The sequence below is a fragment of the Dipodomys merriami genome, unplaced genomic scaffold (genome assembly GCF_024711535.1).
Source record: "Dipodomys merriami isolate MVZ:Mamm:240054 unplaced genomic scaffold, mDipMer1.0.p SCAF_26, whole genome shotgun sequence".
NCBI classification, from domain to species: domain Eukaryota; kingdom Metazoa; phylum Chordata; class Mammalia; order Rodentia; family Heteromyidae; genus Dipodomys; species Dipodomys merriami.
Window position 1 is genome coordinate 13,646,738 of NW_027204048.1, and position 19,187 is coordinate 13,665,924.

A 19,187-nucleotide genomic window follows, 5' to 3' on the forward strand; every position below is an offset into this window, starting at 1 on the left:
TGCAAACGCTACAGTCCCAGCAACCAGCCTCCCAATCAAAAGTAAGTTGGTTGACGTCACTGGCCTGGGCTCCGCCAATCAGAAAGGCGTTCCAAAAGCCAGCGCTCCGCACTTGTAAACGCGCAGAGCTCGTAGTGGAAACCGGACGGACACGCAGCTTTGTCTGTTTTGAGTGTGGCTGGGAATAAAACCGAGGGGCGGACAAGGTGCTGAAGAAGTAGAGTGTGGATCTGTCACTTTCTTCGGACACCTCAATAGGTCAGGGCAAATCCAAGGATAAACGTAAAACGAGAAGGCATCATCTGAAAAAGTTATTGGATGCACCATGACTTGGGAAATGTTTGGAAATTCTTAAACAACAACAATCTATTACGCAGGAAAGTCTGGGTGACTCTTATCTCCAATAAACTACAAAGAAAAAGTCGGAAGTAGCCCTAGGGCTCTCAAGTAGTAGAGCACCAGCCTTGAGCAAAAGTAGTTTAGGGACGGTGCCCAAGCTCTGAGTTCAAGCCCCAGGACCAGGAAGAAAAACAAACAGTGTATTAATTATGAGCCATTCATCAAAAAAAAATTTAGAGCTAATAAAAGTTCTTTTTTAATTAATTAATTTTTCTGGTCCTGAGGGTTGAACTCTGGGCCTGGGCACTGTCCCTGAGCTTCTCTTGCTCAAAGGCTCAGATCTCAGCCTCCTGAGTAGCTAGGATTACAGGTGTGAGCCACGGTCGTCGCCTATCTTTAGCTTAGACTTTTTTTTTTTTGTCAGTCCTGGAGCTTAAACTCAGGGCCTGGACTCTGTCCCTGAACTTTTTTGCTCAAGGCTAGCACTCTACCACCTTGCGCCATAGCTCCACTTCCAGTTTTTAGGTGGTTAATTGGAAATAAGAGTCTAACAGACCTTCTTGCCCTGGCAGTCTTTGAACCCCAATCCTCAGATCTCAGACACCTGAGTAGCTAGGATTACAGGCATGAGCCATCAGCTCCCAATTTAGCATGACTCTTTGATACAGTGGTCCTTTTCCACCTTTGAATTTTGCCATACCTCTGAAATTTCTAAGCCTATTTTTGAAGCTATTTTAAGCCACTCTGAAGGAAAAAAAATCTCCCTTCTATACCTTAAAAGAAATAGGAGGCTGAGAGCTGAGGATTGTGGTTTGAAGTCAGCCAGGCAAGAAAGTCTATGAGACTCAATAAAAACTATAAGTCTCCAAATCTTTTGTGCTTTATAACTAAGCCCCCACAGCTTTGTGAAATATTAACTCTGCCAAACAGATTTCTGAGAACTGGAGCCAGCAGGAGGTTCTTAGACTTTGAATACTGTGCTTTACTTGATCAACGATTAGTAGAAGTCTTAGAGTCTGATTAACTCAGTTTGCTTCTTCCTCAGATAGGTTGTTTTCTATTTTGATAGCTGAGACAAGAATTTAGGGCCAGTGTCCCTAGCAGGTGGCATATAATCAACACAATCAATACAATCACTTTTCTTCATGTGAGAAGTACCTTCCTATGGTATCCTCATTTGCTCTTAACCCTTGTTAAGAGTGAAGCTATAGGTGGTTCTGACCTTTAAAGTGGTAGAGGGAAGATATTGTACCTTTTTTTCTTTTTGTGCAGGTCTGGGTCTTTTTTGTATATTTTTATTGTAAAAATATTGTACAGAAGGGTTAAAGTTACATGAGCAAGGTAATGAGTACATTTCCTATTGAGCATTGTTGCCTCCTCCTTTGTTTTTCCCCTTCCATCCCTTCCCTCCCACACTATTCTACCTTTTTGTGAAGGACTTACTCTCTATGCCAAGCCAGAGACCAGGAACCTGGTGGGCACCCTTATAATATCCTGGGCAGTAAGTGTATCCTAGTATGTAAAAGGAAAGCCATCTTGGAGCTTTTGTGCGTTCAAGTATCCTAAATTTTAGAAAACAATTCATTGGAGCAAGGTATGGCAGCACACACCTGTAATCTCAACACTTTGGGGGCTGAAGCAGGAATAGCTAGTTTGAGTCCAGCCTGAGATAATCACTGAGATCTTGTCTCAGAAAAGGAAGGAAAGATGGAAGGGAAGGAGGAAAAGAGGGAGGGAAGGAGGGAAATTCACTGAAGCCCTGAAGAATTTGCCTACTTTATGAATTTTCTGGGACAAAGTCTTTCTTTTCGGCGCACATAATCCCTTGGAAGTTGGCGCCTTTGCTTGTCTCAAGTTGAGCACACATGCCAGATGGATTTCTTCAGGGTCCCTATGAATGTGGACCTTAGAGCTTCCCACACTTAGATTTTGACTGGAATTACACTAGTGAAAAAGACGACTTGGCCTAGCCTGAGCCTAAGGCCTTGGCCTGGATGGCTATAAATATCCTCAGGGTTCACATCAGCTTTGTTGCAGAAAGGGAGAATGCTCTTATCTTTTGTTAAAGATGCTAATACAGGAATTTGAATACAATAAGCTGGGTTTGGGGAACAAAGTAAACCTTTCCCTTTCTCCTTCTTTGCTTTCTTCTTTTTCTCTTTAATTTCACTGAACTCTTAAGATGCCTTCCTTCCTTCCTTCTATCAGTCATGGGGTCTAGGTGGGGTCCCAGAGCTATTTTACTCAAGGCTAGAGCTCCACCTGGATGAGCCTCAGCTGCACTTCTAGTTTTTGAGGGATTAATTAGAGATAAGAATTCCAGCCTCTACTGGCTTTGAGCTTCCATCCTCAGATCTCAGCCTCTGATTACTGTTGTGAGCCACCAACACCTGGCTAGACTCACTCATTTCATTATGAAATAAGGTAAAAGGAAAACAGATTAATTTCACCCTTGTGAAATTCTCTTTCACACTTACAATATCATTGCTGCTTGATTTGATTTAGTACATCTTTTTAAACTCAGCAATTCTCAAACTGTAGAGCACTCACCTTCTCCAACCAGTCATTCCTCTATATTTATGTGCCAAGTAATGAGGGAAGCATGGGAGAATACAGAAAAACAAAGCTCATTGGTGACCCATGAGATTTCCATGTTTATATATATATATGGACTGGATATGTGGTTAGGGGTAGTGAGATCAACAGTAAGCAAGCAAGCAGAGAGAGTATGAGGCACAAAAAATAAAGCCCTGGCACATACTTATAAAATATATATTAAAATAGCACATAACATAACAAGTAATAACTCCTACACTGCAAGTTTTTTTTCTTCGTATTTTCAATAACAAATTTTTCTTGCTGTGCTGAAACTACGATAATAGTTGAATGATTAAAATGTTTGTGCTGGTTTGTCAGTGTGCGCTTGTCTCAATTAAATTTTGGCAAAATGTCCTGAATTAATACGAATCATGCTTAATGAAAACCAGTAATTTGCCAGTAAACTATAGGTTACGCTACATAAATAGAACAAGTCTGCTTTCCCCAAGTTAGTCTTTATAAATATACATTTCAACTCTACACAAAGCAGCAGTGAAGAGCAAGCAAATGCAAAGGACTGTGTGTTTCTAGTTTGTGTTTTCCTCACTAGATTCTGCCCAAGCCCTGGCTACAAGATCCAGCTTTTCAAAACAATGTCTTGTGGGCTAGTTGCCAGCGGCACAAACTTGTTTTCTGTGTATCCTAAAACAGTTACCATTATTGCCTCTAGAAAGAGGCAGTGTTTAGAAAGTGAGCTAGTCTTCCAGTCGATGTTGGCCTCCTGGGCCTCTGGACGAGTTGAGCACTGAGTGACCTCAGTTCACCTGAGCAATGTCTTTATCTGTGAGCTGATAGGATTAGATTAATACACCTGCCTAGTCCCTATGAAACTCCCAACCAAAAAAAAAAAAAATCCCAGGGGAAAAACTGGCACTTGGGTTCTTCAAATAGTACCTTCCTAATGCTCTTCATGGGAGGGAAGGTCATAGCGCCTGAACTCAAATATTTAACCGGAAAGCAGCTATAAATAGACATTTGCTCAAAATCCAACCTTCCTTCCATTTCAAGGTTCCCCCTCCCAACCCCTTCTTAAGCTGTTTGTTGTTGTTGTTGTTGTTTTCAGAATTGGCCTGGAGATGGAAAGAGTCTACTCTTTTTTTTTCCACCCCAGTAGCCACTAGTAAGGCATATGCTGGCCCAAATGGTGCAGGTTCCTGGTCCCCACCCTGGACGCCCGTTCTGGAGTCCTCCTCCCATCTTTGCCTGGGGAAACTGATAGCCTGGTCAGTCCGTTTGAAACACAGATTGCCAGCACAGATCGACCCAGATCCAGGCGCGGACAAGTTCAGGCTACCGTCTCCAGGCGCCTTGTAGGTGCGGGTTCCGTCGATTCTGGCCCCCGCGCCGCCCATCCCACCGTGTGTCGCCCAGGGGGGTGGACCGGGGCTGGGCAGCGCGGCCGGCCTCCAGGCGGGAAGGGACAGATGGCCCGCTGGGGGCAGGGAACCACGTGGCAGACCTCTCCCTTCCAGAGCCCGGCCCCCTTCAGCTTCGGCGACCCCTACCTAGGCACTCGGGACCCACAGATCCCTGAACGAATGGAGAGCTTGGGGAGGGGGGAGGCGGGGTGGGCGAGGCAGGGCTGAAGGAAGCCGACTTCCATCCGTGGCTCCGTGGGACGGTCTGGCAACACAAGTCAGCCACAGCGGAATCGGTCCTTAGGCGGGGGCTGCGGGGCGGGCTGCGGGGCGGGCTGGGGGGGTCTGGGGGGAGGGGCACGGAGGCACCCAGACTTGCACAAGGCCCTGCTTTTACTTTTGCTCCACTTCGAAGCCTCGCGCAAAAACTCCAGTCCTCTCTGTCCTTTGGAAAGCAGAAAGGCCACCCGTTCATGCATATGCAGGGCGGGGCGCGGGGGGGGGACAAGTTTAGCTCGCAGTCTCCCGCCCCCTCCGCGTCCTCCCCGCCTCTCCAGTCCCGCGGCGCAGCTGCGCGCAGCCCCTGGACGTGGGCCTGGGTGAATCAACCCGCGCGCTCGGGGCGGGCCCCGGGCTCCCTCGGGGGGCGGGGCGGGAAGGGAGGGGGCGGGGAAACCGCAGATTGACAGGCGGCTCAGCCACTGGCGGGCCGCGCGCCTCCGCCTGGCATCGCCCTTTTAACAAAGTCTTCCGCAGGCCGCCGCCGCCGGTGGAGGAGGAGGAGGAGGAGGAGGAGGCGAGTTCATCTGAGGACAGCCCCAGTTCTCAGAAATCCCTTCCCTGCTGGAACACCGAGCTCCCTTCACTGCAGTTGAACAAACTGCCCTAGATTGGGGGAGGGGGAGAGGAGGATGAGGAACCCGCCCCAAACTCGTGCGTGGAGCTCCGGGCACCCTGGCCCACGGGAGCTAACCTTGCCGTGCGCCCCCCTTGGCTACCTGGGCGGGAGAGGGGGTGGCCATGGGCGGGGGGGGGGGGCTGGGGCACCTGGCTTGGGGCCTCGCGCCCTCCACGTGAGCGTACCCCCACACCCCCTGTTTCATAACTCTCCCCCGGTCTTCCGGGTAAGATGGGTGTGCGGCGTGCTGGAGAGATCCCCAGCCCCCCGTACCCCCAGCGCCCGAGAGGGAGAGGAAAACCTGCCCTGCGGCCTCCCCCGGGAACACTGCGGAGTAGGGTGTCGAGATGACATCAGTTTCTAAACATAGATCGCACCGCACCCCAACTCTGAGCCCCACGCGCGCGCGCGCGCGGCGCTGCGGTCCCCGCGCGGCGCAGGGGCGAGGCGGGGCGGGGCGGACCGGGCCCGGCCCGGCCGGCGGGCGGAGGTTGGAGATGACTTTGCAGGAATCGTGCCCTTCCTTCTTGGCTGGCACGTCTCTCCCGCGATGCCGCCGGGATCGGGGGCGGGGGGGGGGTCACAGGGTTAGACGACATTCCGGTCACTGCGCGCCCCCCCCCCGCGCGTGCCTTCCACCTTTGGATCCGCTCTGCCTTTAGTTCAATCAACCATCCAACCGGACCGCCCCCCCCCCCCAGCTCTGGTGCCCAGGATCGATCGCGGCCCCAAGGCCCTCCGAGGCCCCGTGCGCGTTTACACCTGGCCCTCCCGGGAAAGGCTGCGTTTCCTGTGCTTGGGGTGGAACACCGTGTCCTTTAGACCCCCCCCCCCCGTCCCCACCTACCGCCCCGTCTCCACCCCCTTGGTAAATATAGCGCTCACGTTTCATCATCTCTTTGTCCAACGAGCGCCAGACACCCCGGCCCGCGGCCCCCGCCGCCGCCTCCCTCCTCCCTCGCCGCCTCGCGCGGTTACCTCGCTTCACCCCGCGCGGGCAGCCAGCCACTCCCGCAGCCCCCGCCCGCGCCCGCCCCGGCACTGCCAGCCCGTCACGCCCTTCCCCCTTCCAGGGTGACCCCTCTCCCCAGCCCTCCCCTCCTGATGTCCTCCCTGGAGAAGGGGGGGGCGGACTGGACAGAGAGGGAGGGAGTTAGACACCCCCTGTCCCCCCCACCTCTCATTCCCCCCCCCCCAATCTGGCTTCCTGACTCCCAGATCTGCCCTCTGGGGTGGGGGTGGAGAGAGCGCGCGACAGCAGGTGACAGGCGACGGAGACAGTTCTGATTCACCCACGGCCGAACCTGCGAGTGGGTTCTTCGGGGGTGGGCGCCTGGTGAGCCGTCTCCTCCCTCCCACCTCCCCTCCCACCTCCCCGGCCCCAGTGCCGGGCGTGGGCTGGCAGGGGTCGGAGAAGAGCCAAGGTGAGCGCATGACAGCCCCCCAAAGTGTGCACTTGCTGCCTCCCCCTCCCGGGCTCGCGGCCACCCTGACAGCCACCCACACCCACCCGGGGCCCGGAGGCGGCTGGCGCTCTCTGAACGCCGGCGAGAACTGGCTCTTTCTGTGGTCTTCTGTTTCTTCTCTTCCTCCTCCTCCTCCTCCTTATCCACCCCCCGGGGGGGGGGCCGAATGGAGCAGCTGGAAAAATCTAACAGCAACAACAAAACAACCCAAACCAAACCACCTCGGTCATGGGACTTCCTTGGACCCAAGCTGTGCCCTGGGTTCGCCTGCGCTGGTGACCACAGGGGACCCTGGAGAGAAAGGCTCAGGGGACAGCCATCCCTCCCTCCCTCCCCGCGTGCCTCTTCCCCGCCCCTTCCACCAGATACCTTCTGATGGGTGTAGGGGGGCTGCCAGGCTGACTTTTTTTTTTGGCCAGGATTCTGGGCCACCCCTATGAGTGGCCACCTGTCCAAAGAGAGGTGCTGAGACAGTTGGACAGCGCGTGAGAACTCTGCATGCAGGAGACTGGCAGCTTGCTTTGCCATCACAGACTGTCCATGCCTACCAGGCTGCCCCATCTGCACGATAGAGCAAGGCTGTGCAGACGGGCCACCCAAACCTGCTCCCAGAGACACACCCTTTTCTTAGGGAGCCCAGCCAGCCCTGGCTTCCCAACAGGAACCATTCCTCCTCCTCCTCCTCTCTCTAGAGGAAGCTGGATGAACAAAGGACACCCAAGGAGGCCAAGAGGAATCCAGCCCTGGTGTTGCCTGCCTGAAGTCCCCCCTCCTAAAAATAAATAAATAAACACCTCTTCACCACCACCCTGGGCTCCAGGCTCCACTGCTATGGTTACCAGCTCTTTGTCCTCGGCCAGCCCTCCTGGTGCACAGAGGCAGAAACAAACAAGGGCATTTTAAGTGTTCTTTTAAATATTCCAAAACACAGCATTGGTATTTGGGAAGCAGAGAAGAGGAAATAAAAAGATCTGACTGTTCCCTGTTTTGTTTTGTTTTTTTCCTCCTTCTTCTTCTTCTGATTCTACCACCCTGAATAAATCCTTACTCTGGGCCGCCTCAGCTGCCAAAAGAGAAAGGAAGGAGGCTGAGGTCAGAGGTCTTGAATTTGAGGCCAGCCTGGGATACATAGTGAGATTCTGGCTCAAAATAAACAAACAAATACCCCCCCCCAAAACAAACAACAAAAAACACGGAAGAAAGCCTAGTGAGATGCACCAGAGTAGAATTGAGAAGACTCAACAGATGCTCTATTTCCCCAAATAGAAAAGGCGCTGCCCCCCCCTTCCCCTTCAACTGCTTTGAAGAACCTGCCATCAGACAGACCCTTTTAATGGCTGTCATCTGCAGGCTGTTTTTGTTGGTGGTGGTGGTCGTGGGGCCTGAACTCTGGGCGTGGGCGCTGCCCCTCAGCTCTTCAGCTCAAGGCTAGCAGTCTAACACTTGAGCCATAGCACCACTTCTGGCTTTTTCTGCTTATGTGGTGCTGAGGAATCGAACCCAGGGCCTCATGCATGTAAGGCTAGCACTCTACCACTGAGCCACCTTCCCAGCCCATCTGCAGGCTCTTCTATTACCTCTCTTTATCCCTCTCTCATCCCTCATTGGTTCAACAATTATATAAACTCAGAGTCTCACCCCTACATCCACTTGATGAGATCAAGGGCCAACCAGAAACCCTCACACCTGAATGACAGCCATTTTTCCTCTACCCTACTGCCATGTGAGTGCTCTACACCTTTGCAAACCAAATAACAGCTTTACTTCTGAACTTTTCACTTCTAACACCCCACTTTCCTTGACCAACACTTCTTTCTTGGCCAGGTTGTTTGCTCAGCTAACCACATTGGAACAAGTATTTGACTCTATTTTTACCTCTAAACTCCTTTTCACCATTCATCTGTCTTTCCCCTTTGACCATCCTCCTCCCAGGCTTAGATTTCACGGTCTATCATTCTATATACTTACACGGCTTCACTTTGCTGGGTCCTGGGACCCCCTGGTTGTATCCAGCTTAGCACAGGAACTAAAGCAACAGTATTAACTATTGCCCCTCTAAATGTATGCTCCTAAATCTCCTGTGGGCTCTCAATACCACCTTCTACAGTCCCTAGTGAGTTTACTTTCCCACACTCTGAAATAACTGAATTGCATCTTAAATACTCAAACATCACATACCCTCGCCTTCCTCATGCTGAGCTGAGGAACTTGCTGCTTAGTTCACTGTGAAAATAAAAGCAAGCTGACAAACATTTCATCTCCCTACCCATCCTTCCCCCTTCGTACCTGCCTCTCTACTGAGCCCACTACCTATCCTGTCCCGTGGGTTTACCATTCTGCTTTACCAAGGCGAACCCTCAGTTCCTCTAGTTCTCTTGAGGCTGCAGTATCCCAGAATTCTGTCTTCCAGCATCTGCATTTTACTTGCCCATTGGGAATTTCATGTGCCACTTCTATATTTTTCAGTCCAGAACTCTCTCTTGAGTTCCACAGAAACAAATCAACTATCTATTCATTATCTCTCCGAATCTGGCCCTAAATGGTCCTCATAGCTCTCCCTGTCTTAGCTAATGACATTCCTATGCTTCTAGTTGCTCAGGCCAAAAAAAATGGATGAATTATCCTCCCCCTTTCTCTCTCTCCCCTCCCTCCCCCTGCCATCCTCCCTCCCTCCCTCCCTCCCTCCCTCCCTCCCTTCCTTCCTTCCTTCCTTCCTTCCTTCCTTCCTTCCTTCCTTCCTTCCTTCCTTCCTTCCTTCCTTCCTTCCTTCCTTATTTCCTTCCTTTGATACCTCTCTACCACTTGAGTTACAGCTCTACTTCCAGCTTTTTGGTGGTTAACTGGAGAGAGATAGGTAGACTTTCCTGTCCAGGCTGGCTTTGAAATGTGTTCCACAGATCTCAAATTCGTATTTAGTTAGTATTATAGGTGTGAGTCACTGATACCCAGCTCCTTCATCTTCTTCTTTAATTTTGTATTTTTCAAATATTTCCAGAACCTGGTCCTTCCCATAACCTTTCCTACTGTCACCTCTGAGTCCTTCGTCATAATTGCTGCAGAGCCTCAGCTGACCTCCCTGACTCCATCTTTGCCTTGGCCTCTGTTCTCAAATGCAATGCTAGAGTCTCTTCTTAAAATGCCTGTCAGACTGGGTGCCAGTGGCTCACGCCTATAATCCTCACTACTCAGGAGTCTAAGATCTGAGGATCACAGTTTGAAGCCAGCCTAAGCAGGGAAGTTGATGAGATTTGTTTTGTTTCGAAAACAAAAACAGAAAACTGGAAGTGGATGTGTGGCTCCAGTGGAAAACTAAGGAAGAGCATGCTCCCTGCATTTAACTAAGCCCCAAAATTATGTACCAAAAAAAAATCAAAACAAACAAACAAAAATCCCAAACAAGCAGATCAGGTCACAGCCCTTCTCTCCACAGAACTCCATAGGGACTTTCTCGTCTGGACTAACTGTGAAGTTTGTCCAGTGGGGGACACGTGCACATGCCATCTTTCTGAGGGACTTCTGGTCCTCATTTCTTCTGAGTCCCCTCCTCTTTGCACTTCAGACAGCGCCTTGCACACTGGGAAACTAACCAATGTGCTCCGGTCTTGAAAGCATGCTCAGAGGCTCTTCCTTTTCCCTTGAAGCCATTTCTCCAAGATCCCAGCCTGGCTCTCTCTCTGCACCTTCCCCAAACAGCCTTTTATCTTCAACCCCTGCTGTTATCAGCAACAATTTCATCCATGCTTTCTGTCTTTTTCCTGCACGTCTTAGCCTCAGTTTCATCCTTGGCCTAGGTTTTCCCTGTGGAAAATGATGCTGGAGGCGACCAGTACTCTACTCACTCACATTTATCACAGCATAGAGCAAGGCTTCTTTCCTTCCCCCCTGTGGGGCTACTGTAAGTCACATCTGGGGACCAATAACAGAAGCCAACAGATAATTGGAGAAGATTGGCTCAGAGTTATAGGGACTCCATTCTTTATAGGGGATAAAGAATGTGTAAGGAAAGTTTGTGTTTTTAAAGTCAGGATTAGCAGAGTGGTTTGATTGTTGCAACCAGTGGGAATCTCAAGGGGGTGTGTTTCCTTGGATTCAGTCATATGCAGAAGGTTGACAGGTGGGATTTGTTAGGAAGGAAGGAGGGTAAGCTGGGTGCTGGATGGGGAACTGATGCATGTAGGCCACCCTGCAGGTTCACGCCACTCTGCTTTATTCACTTTCTCTTTTCAGATGGTCATTAGAGATGGACTTTACATGCTGAAACCTAGTCTTCCACATTTCTTGGATTTTCTGTTGCATGTCTCTAGTTAGCCTGCGTGTCTCCAGCTAGCCAGCAAGCCCCTGACAGTCAAAAGGAGAAAGAATGAATGGATTTATTCCTTGTAATGTAAAACTTCCATACAGATGGAAGCCATGGTGTTATGCAGGGTGGGGAGGGGAGGAGGAGGGGGGGAGGGCAGGGGGGGAGTGTCAAGCTAGTATTCTGGTTCTGGTTCATGCGTTAGTTCTTCGAAATGGACAGATTATATAGCCTTTTAAAAAAATTTCACCTGAAAGCAGTAAAATGTTACCTAATTCACAAGGCTGCTGTGGGTATAAAATGATATCAGTGACATAAAACTCGGAGTTGAAGGCCTAGTATTGAAGGGACAGTGCCATGGTTTTTCATAACATCATGTTGATGTCATGGACTGAAATAGCTGGAGCGTGGACTTGGGGGAAAGTAGTTTATTTGGGAGGTGACTTCAGGTAGCAGGAAGAGAGACACAAAGAAGGAAGAAAAGCCAATATTTGGGGGTATTATTTGAAAGCTCTGCTGTAGAAATACCTCTTAGAACTGTCCATCTGAGCTGGCTGTAGGCTCATGCTTCTGACCCTAGCTACTCAGGAGGCTGTGATTTGAGGATCACAGTTAGAAGCCAGCCTGGGCAGGAAAGTCTCACAGACTTTAGTGATTCTCCAAAGAATCACTAAAAAAGCCTGAAGTGGAGCTATGGCTCAAGTGTGACTACTCTAACTTTGAGCAAAAAGTTCAGGGATAGTACCCAACCCTTAGTTCAAGCCCCAGGACCAGCACAAAGGAAAAAAACAAGAAGAGGGTTATATCATCAGGAACTAGATTTTCATTGGTGAAGGGTTGTTTTAGGACTACGAACTCTTCTTCTTTGCCCCCTCCTAGATTCCTGACTCTGCAGCTTTGAAGAATGCCTGGGAGCAAAAAGTATGTCCTGGAAAGACTCTGGGTGAAGCTTGCCCTCCGTATAAGTATTGAGTGTAATAGAATGAGCGGTGGATCAGAACGTGTGAGGTAGAGAGGTAAGCAAAGCATCTGTTATAGTGCTCGAAGTCTGTTAGCTATTATGGTTAGATTAGATTACTTAACTCAGTACTTCTGATGTTTTACGTGAGAATGAACTGGGAAATTTTATTAAAATGCAGGTTTTGATTCAGTAGGTTAAAAAGGGGCCAGAGTCTATATTTTAACAAGCTCCCGTGTGATGCTAAGATGAATAGTAAAGATTTATTTAATTAATGCACTTGATCATGTTCCTGCTATATTTCAGTGTGTTTGATATTGTTGAAAAATCTTGTGGTAGGCTGAAAATAACTTTCCTAGGATGTCCACATCTCAGTTTCCAAGCTTTGCATATATTGCCTTCCATAGTAAAAGGCACATTTCAGATGTGACTATGTGAAGGATCTTGAGATGAGGTAATTATCTTACATTATCAGAGCAGGCTGGATATAATCACAAAGATCTTAATAAGACAGAGGCTGGAGGCTGGAGCAAAGATGTCTCTGTGTCAGAATATGGCAGTTTTTAGAAGCCTAAAAGTCAGGTGCATGTTCTTCCCAAGAACCTCCAAAGAAATGCAGTTCTACAGACACTTCAGCCTTCCAAAACTGTAAGCTAATACATTTGTGTGATTTTTTTTTTTTTTTTTTTGGTCAGTCACATCCGACCACTTTGAGTCACAGCTCCACTTCTGGTTTCCTGATGGTTAATTGGAGATAAGAGTCTGGAGGACTTTCCTGCCTGGGCTGGCTTTGAACCATGATCCTCAGATCTCAGCCTCCTGAGGGGCTAGGATTACATGTGGTATGAGCCACAGGCACCCAACTATTTGTTTAATTTTAACCCACTAACTTGTAGTGTGTGGTCTCAACAGCTAAGGGAACGGATACAAGCATGAATAAAATGCAGTCTAGATGGGTTAGGTGAGGTTAAACAATAATAGCAAATGATCCCTAAGTCTCAGTTGCTTGAGATAACAATGATCTCTTCGTTGCTCACAGTGCATTTAACCAAGGACTGGCTGAAGAGTCTGTCAATTCAGGGCCCAGATTGATAGAACAGCCACCATTTGGAACACTGTATTTGTAAGTCCCACTTAAATCTCATATGCTGACATCTCATCCTTAAGGAAAAGAGAAAGCACGACTCTCCTCTGTGCCCAGAAGGTAGAGAGCTAGAAATATTTGCCAGTCTACATCTGGTGTGGCTGAGTAAGTCATTATATATAGGAAACCTCTCATATATAACTACTATAAACTCTGGATAAAAGATTAAACCAACAAAATACTTACTCTGGGCCTCTGGAAATGGAAACAAGTGGCCGGAAGAGAAGGTCCTGGGTAGGAAAAAGGGTGAACATGGGTCAAAGGATACAAGCTTTTGCTGATACACTGGACAAGTTCTAGGTATCTAAGGAACAGTATATGTAGTGATGTAGTAGTCTCTCTCTCTCTCTCTCTCTCTCTCTCTCTCTCTCTCTCTCTCTCTCTCTCTCTATATATATATATATATATATATATATATATATATATATATATATATATATGCTGGCATTTTTGGAGTACTGATTCCAGAACCCTTCCTGGATACCAAAATCTGAAGATGCTTAAGTGCTTATATAAAACGATATGGTATTTGCATATAACTCCCGCATGTGTGTGTGTGTGTGTGTGTGTGTGTGTGTGTGTGTGTGTGTGTGTGTGTGTGTGTGTGTGTGTGTGTGTGTGTGTGTGTGTGTGTGTGTGTGTACCAATCCTGGGGCTTGAGGATTTTGCTCAAGGATAGTACTCTACCACTTGAACCATAGCTTTATTTTTCTCTTTGTTGGTTAATTGGAGATGATAGTGTTAAAGTAAGCCCACTAGGTAGGAAGCAAGGGGTTTCAAATGAAGTAAGTGAAGTGTAATAGATTCCATGAAGGTTGCAAATAGTACAATTCTTTTTTTTGGGGGGGGGGCCCAATCGTGAGGCCTGAACTCTGGGCCTGGGCGCTGTCCCTCAGCTCTTCAGCTCAAAGCTAGCGCTCTACCACTTGAGCCATAGCAGCACTTCCGGCTTTTTTCTTTTTGCTTATGTGGTGTTGAGGAATTGAACCCAGGGCCTCATGCATGCAAGGCAAGCACTCTACCACTGAGCTACCTTCCCAGCCCCTAGAATTCTTTTTTTTTTTGGGGGGGGGGGTCTGGTCGTGGAGCCTGAACTCTGGGCCTGGGCCCTGTCCCTCAGCTCTTCAGCTCAAGGCTAGCACTCTACCACTTGAGCCACAGCGCCACTTCCGGCTTTTTTCTTTTTGCTTATGTGGTGCTGAGGAATCGAACCAAGGGCCTCAGGCATGCAAGGCAAGCGCTCTACCACTGAGCTACCTTCCCAGCCCCTAGAATTCTTATATAACTGATTTGTTTAAGAAATTCTATGGGATGGGAAGGTGGCTCAGTGGTAGAGGGCTTGCCTTGCATGCCTGAGACCCTGGGTTTGATTCCTCAGCACCACATAAGCAAAAAGAAAAAAGCCGGAAGTGGCGCTGTGGCTCAAGTGGTAGAGCGCTAGCCTTGAGCTGAAGAGCTGAGGGACAGTGCCCAGGCCCAGAGTTCAGGACCCACAACCAGGAAAAAAAAAAAAAGAAATTCTATGGTACTATGTGTCTTTGGGAATTGCCAAAAATAGTGTAGAGAATTACTCTCACCATGTTGAATTTGCTAAGGACTCCTGTAAAATGTTGACTAGAAGTAGGGAACGTGGGCCTTTTTGCCTTGCTCTCAATTTTATCAGTGATCAAACAGGTAAAATTGCTTTCCACAAAGTTTAAGCCAATTTGAACTACACTTCAGTATGTGGGGTTGCCTAGGAAACAATAAACACTAAGTATGATGCTAGCTGTAGATCTTTTTGTGGATACCCCTTATCAGATGGAAAACACATTCTTCTATTCTTTATTTACAGAGAGTATCATGAATGTGACAAGTGCTTTCTCTGTATCTGCAGAAATGGTCCTATGCCTCCCTGGCCTTTATTATCTCTATCATCTGCCTGTCTATCTATTTATCATTTATTTATTTTTCAGTACTGGGGTTTGAACTCGGGACCTTACACTTGCTAGGCAAGTGCTCTACCATTTGAGCCATACCTCCAGCAGCTTTCTTTTTTTTGTGATGTCCTTTCCATGTATTGACTTAAAAAAACTCATTTCAGTCATATAATACATTTCTCCTTCTGAATGTCATGTTGCATTCCATTCTATTGTTATTTGTCATTTGTGTCTTATAAGAGAGGAATTGTGGGATATGTGGGAATTAGATTGCTCCCAGTGTTCTGCTATGTCAGACAAAGTTGTAGTAGACGACATTTTTGTCTATATCTCTTCCCATGCTACCATGCTAAGGATAGCCTTAGTAGAAATCTTTCACAGTCCAATCACGGAGTCTATGGGAAAAGCTAACTTGAGGATTTCATTATTGTGTCAGCCAATACATCTTCAGGACAATAGAAGCAATGCTAATTTCTTAGACAGAGGACTTCATTTCAGAAATGGCTGTTCTCTTTTGAACATCACCTTTATAATAACAACGAAAATATACAAGGAAACAAATGGTGGTTGTTGCTGGAAGAACTGAAGGAGCAAAAAAAAGGAAAGGCAAATAGTTACTTAAGGAAGTTACTTAAGCAGGTACTTAAAGAAGGGTGGAAATGGGTGGAAGTTGGACATCCAGGGAGAGGGAGCAGCAAGTAGCAGGTTCCAGAGATTGATTTGCTTGTAAGGAGCTGAAGAAGTGGAGATGGGGGGGGGGCAAGAAAGGTGGGCACAGGCCAGATCTCAAAGGACTCTGAATACAATGCCTTTTATCTAAGAGAAATAGCAAGCCATTCAGGTCTTCTGTTCAGGAGACATTAGCTTGACTTGGTGGCCCATACTTATAATCTTAGCAATTAGAGGCTGAAGCAGAAGGGTCATGAGTTCCAGGCTAACCTGGGCTGCATAGTGGCATGAAAGGATACCTAAGATTTCTATTTTATTTTATTTTATCTTATTTTTTTTTGGTCCGGTCGTAGGGCCTGAATTCTGGGCCTGGGCGCTGTCCCTCAGCTCTTCAGCTCAAGGCTAGCGCTCTACCACTGAGCCACAATGCCACTTCTGGTTTTCTGGTGGTTCACTGAAGATGAGAGTCTCACAGACTTTGCTGCCAGGGCTGGCTTTGAACCGAGATCCTCAGATCTCAGCCTCCTGATTAGCTAGGATTACAGACATGAGCCATCAGCTCTTGGCAGTAGATTTCTTCTTTGGATAACTGTGAAAAACAAAATTTTTAAAGGCAAGGATAGGGGACTGTACTGCAGATAAGTTGAATCTGGGATCTCTGTGGACAATCAAGTGTCTAGTAGACAGTTGGATAAATTTCTAGCCATTCTTTCCTCACCTTATATTACTTCATTATAGGTTAGCAACTCAGTTAACTTGTAGGTAAATGCTTTTGTTTTCCTGACAGAGAGGTTCATTTCCCCTTACATGGAATTTATGTGCTTACCTAAACTTCATCCTCCTTTTACATGAAGCATTTCCCCTGTGTCTTCAGTAGAGCATATTTGTCTCATTAATTTTCAAGTTATCTGTTTACTCAATTTAAAAATGAGATTAGATTAGATTATGAGCTCTAGGCAGGATTTGTGTATAATTCATGTCCTCTGAACATAGTAGCCCAAGACCCTATTAAATGACTTCAATACTTTTAAAATTCTGCTATTAAATCAAAAGCCGTTGTATGGAAATAAAAACAACTCTATTCTTTTCATAGGTAACACTGTGCTGCATCCCACCCCAAAGATAGCCAATGATACTCACAGATAGAAAAATACATTAAGGGGCTGGGAAGGTGGCTCAGTGGTAGAGCGCTTGTCTTGCGTGCATGAGGCCCTGGGTTCGATTCCTCAGCACCACATAAGCAGAAAAAGCTGGAAGTGGCGCTGTGGCTCAAGTGGTAGAGCACTAGCCTTGAGGTGAAGAGCTCAGGGACAGCGCTCAGGCCCCACAACCGACAAAAAAAAAAATACATTAAGCTGGATGTGGTGATAGATGCCTATAATCTCATCAGTTGAGAGTTTGAGGTAGGAGGATCATGATCTGAGGCCAGCCTTAGCTGTATCATAGTGAAACTTTGTCTCAAAATAAACAAACAAGAACCAGCAACTATGAAAAGGAAAGGAAAGAAAAAATATATACCAGCTGAATAATGAAATGACTTACGTAATAGCAAATCAGAAGTTAATTTATACATAACACATTAATTTTTTATATTTTATTTTATTGTAAAGGTGCTGTACGGAGGGTGACAGTTACATGAGTAAGGTACATTTCTTGTTGAATATTGTTACCACTCCATTGTTGTTCTTCCACTATCCCTTCCTTCCCCAATCAATGGTTTCTTGTAGTTACTTTTTCCTTCTTTCTTTCTCGTTTTCACTGAGAGGAGCTGAGAGGTCACTGTCCTTTCCAGTATATCCTAGGATCCTGTTCCATGTCTCTCCATAAAGACAAGGCTTTCTTGGTTTCTTTCCCTTGTGTGTGTGTGTGTGTGTGTGTGTGTGTGTGTGTTTGTGTGTTTCTAGAATGGGTTCAGTTTAGAGTATCACCTTCTTCATTTTAATTCCTGAGTTGTCAACAGGAAGGTGGCACATTTTTTCAAGGGCCAATATGGTGGAACATTTCCACTGTGTAAAAGAAAATACAAAAGAAAGACAAATAGGCGGAAATATGTGGCGGAGTCCTCTGCTGGCAGAAAGAAGCCCATGCTGATGCAAGAAACCTGGGGCCTGGCAGTCATGTAATGGTGGAGGAGCTGGGATTCAAAGAGTAGCTAAGTACACAAACTGGAACCTGGGTACATTCTAGTGCTCATTCAGTGCATGCTGGGTGCGGTGAGGGGACTAGCTCATTTGAGTCCTCTCTGGCCTGCATCGTAGAATAATTCCAATGATTGTACATCATGGATTTTGAGGACTCTGTGTGTGTGTGTGTGTGTGTGTGTGTGTATGTGTGGTGTTTGGGATTGAAGTTGCTAGAACCTAATGCATGTTAGGCAAGCATTCAACCCCTGAGCTATATCCCTGTCTTTCTTTTCTCCCCTGTCATTCTGTGTCCAAGGCTGCCCTTGACTTCATGATCTTTCTGTCTCAGTCTCTGAAGAGATGGGATTGCAAGTGTGCAAGCTCAGCACTATGCTGAGCTTGGAACCGACTTAGTTCCAGAGACTGTTGGTTTACCAGGCAAGGCACAGGCTGCTTACTTAAAGATTGGGGACTATGGTGGTCATGGGAGGATTATAAAGACTTGCAACAGTGTAAGAGTGAAAAAAAAAAAAAAGGAAAGGTCCAGAAGAATTGTTTGTTGGTATACTTTTGGGAATGATGGGGTGTACATAGTGCTTCGCATGTTTTTCTTTTTTTCTTTTTTGTTGGTCGTGGGCCTGAACTCTGGGCCTGGGCGCTGTCCTTCAGCTCTTCAGCTCAAGGCTAGCGCTCTACCACTTGAGCCACAGCGTCATCTGCTTATGTGGTGCTGAGGAATCGAACCCAGGGCTTCATGCATGCAAGACAAGCACTCTACCACTGAGCCAACTTCCCAGCCCTGCATGTTTTTTGTCTGATGGAAGAAGGGTAAACTTACAGGTTTTATGGTAACAGCCTCTTTGATTATGCAGTAGAAAGGCAGAAACAAAGTGAATGGTGAGTAATGGACTTTTTCACACCACCTTTTACCTTATTCATTCATCATGACCTCTTCTTTCTCACTAAAATATCTTTGTGTGTGCATGTGAACTTGAACTCAGGGCCTTGCCCACTATTGCTTGTTTTCTTGGCTTAAGGTTGGTGCTCTACCACTTGAGCTACACATCTCTACTTCTAGCTGCTTCTTTCTTTCTTTCTTTCTTTCTTTCTTTCTTTCTTTCTTTCTTTCTTTCTTTCTTTCTTTCTTTCTTTCTTTCTTTCTTTCTTTCTTTCTTTCTTTCTTTCAATTTGAAAATGCTAAACACAGAGGGGTTACAGTTACATACCTCAAGCAGAGTATATTACCTTTTGGACATTTCCTTCCAGCTTCTTGCTGACTAACAGAATGTAAGAATCTCATGGACTTTTGTGCCTGAGCCGGCTTTGAATCATGATTCTCAGATTTCAGACTCCTGAGCCGCCTGTGCTCAGCTACCCAAAGTAGCTTTACAATTCAGAAATGTGAACTTCTAAGATCC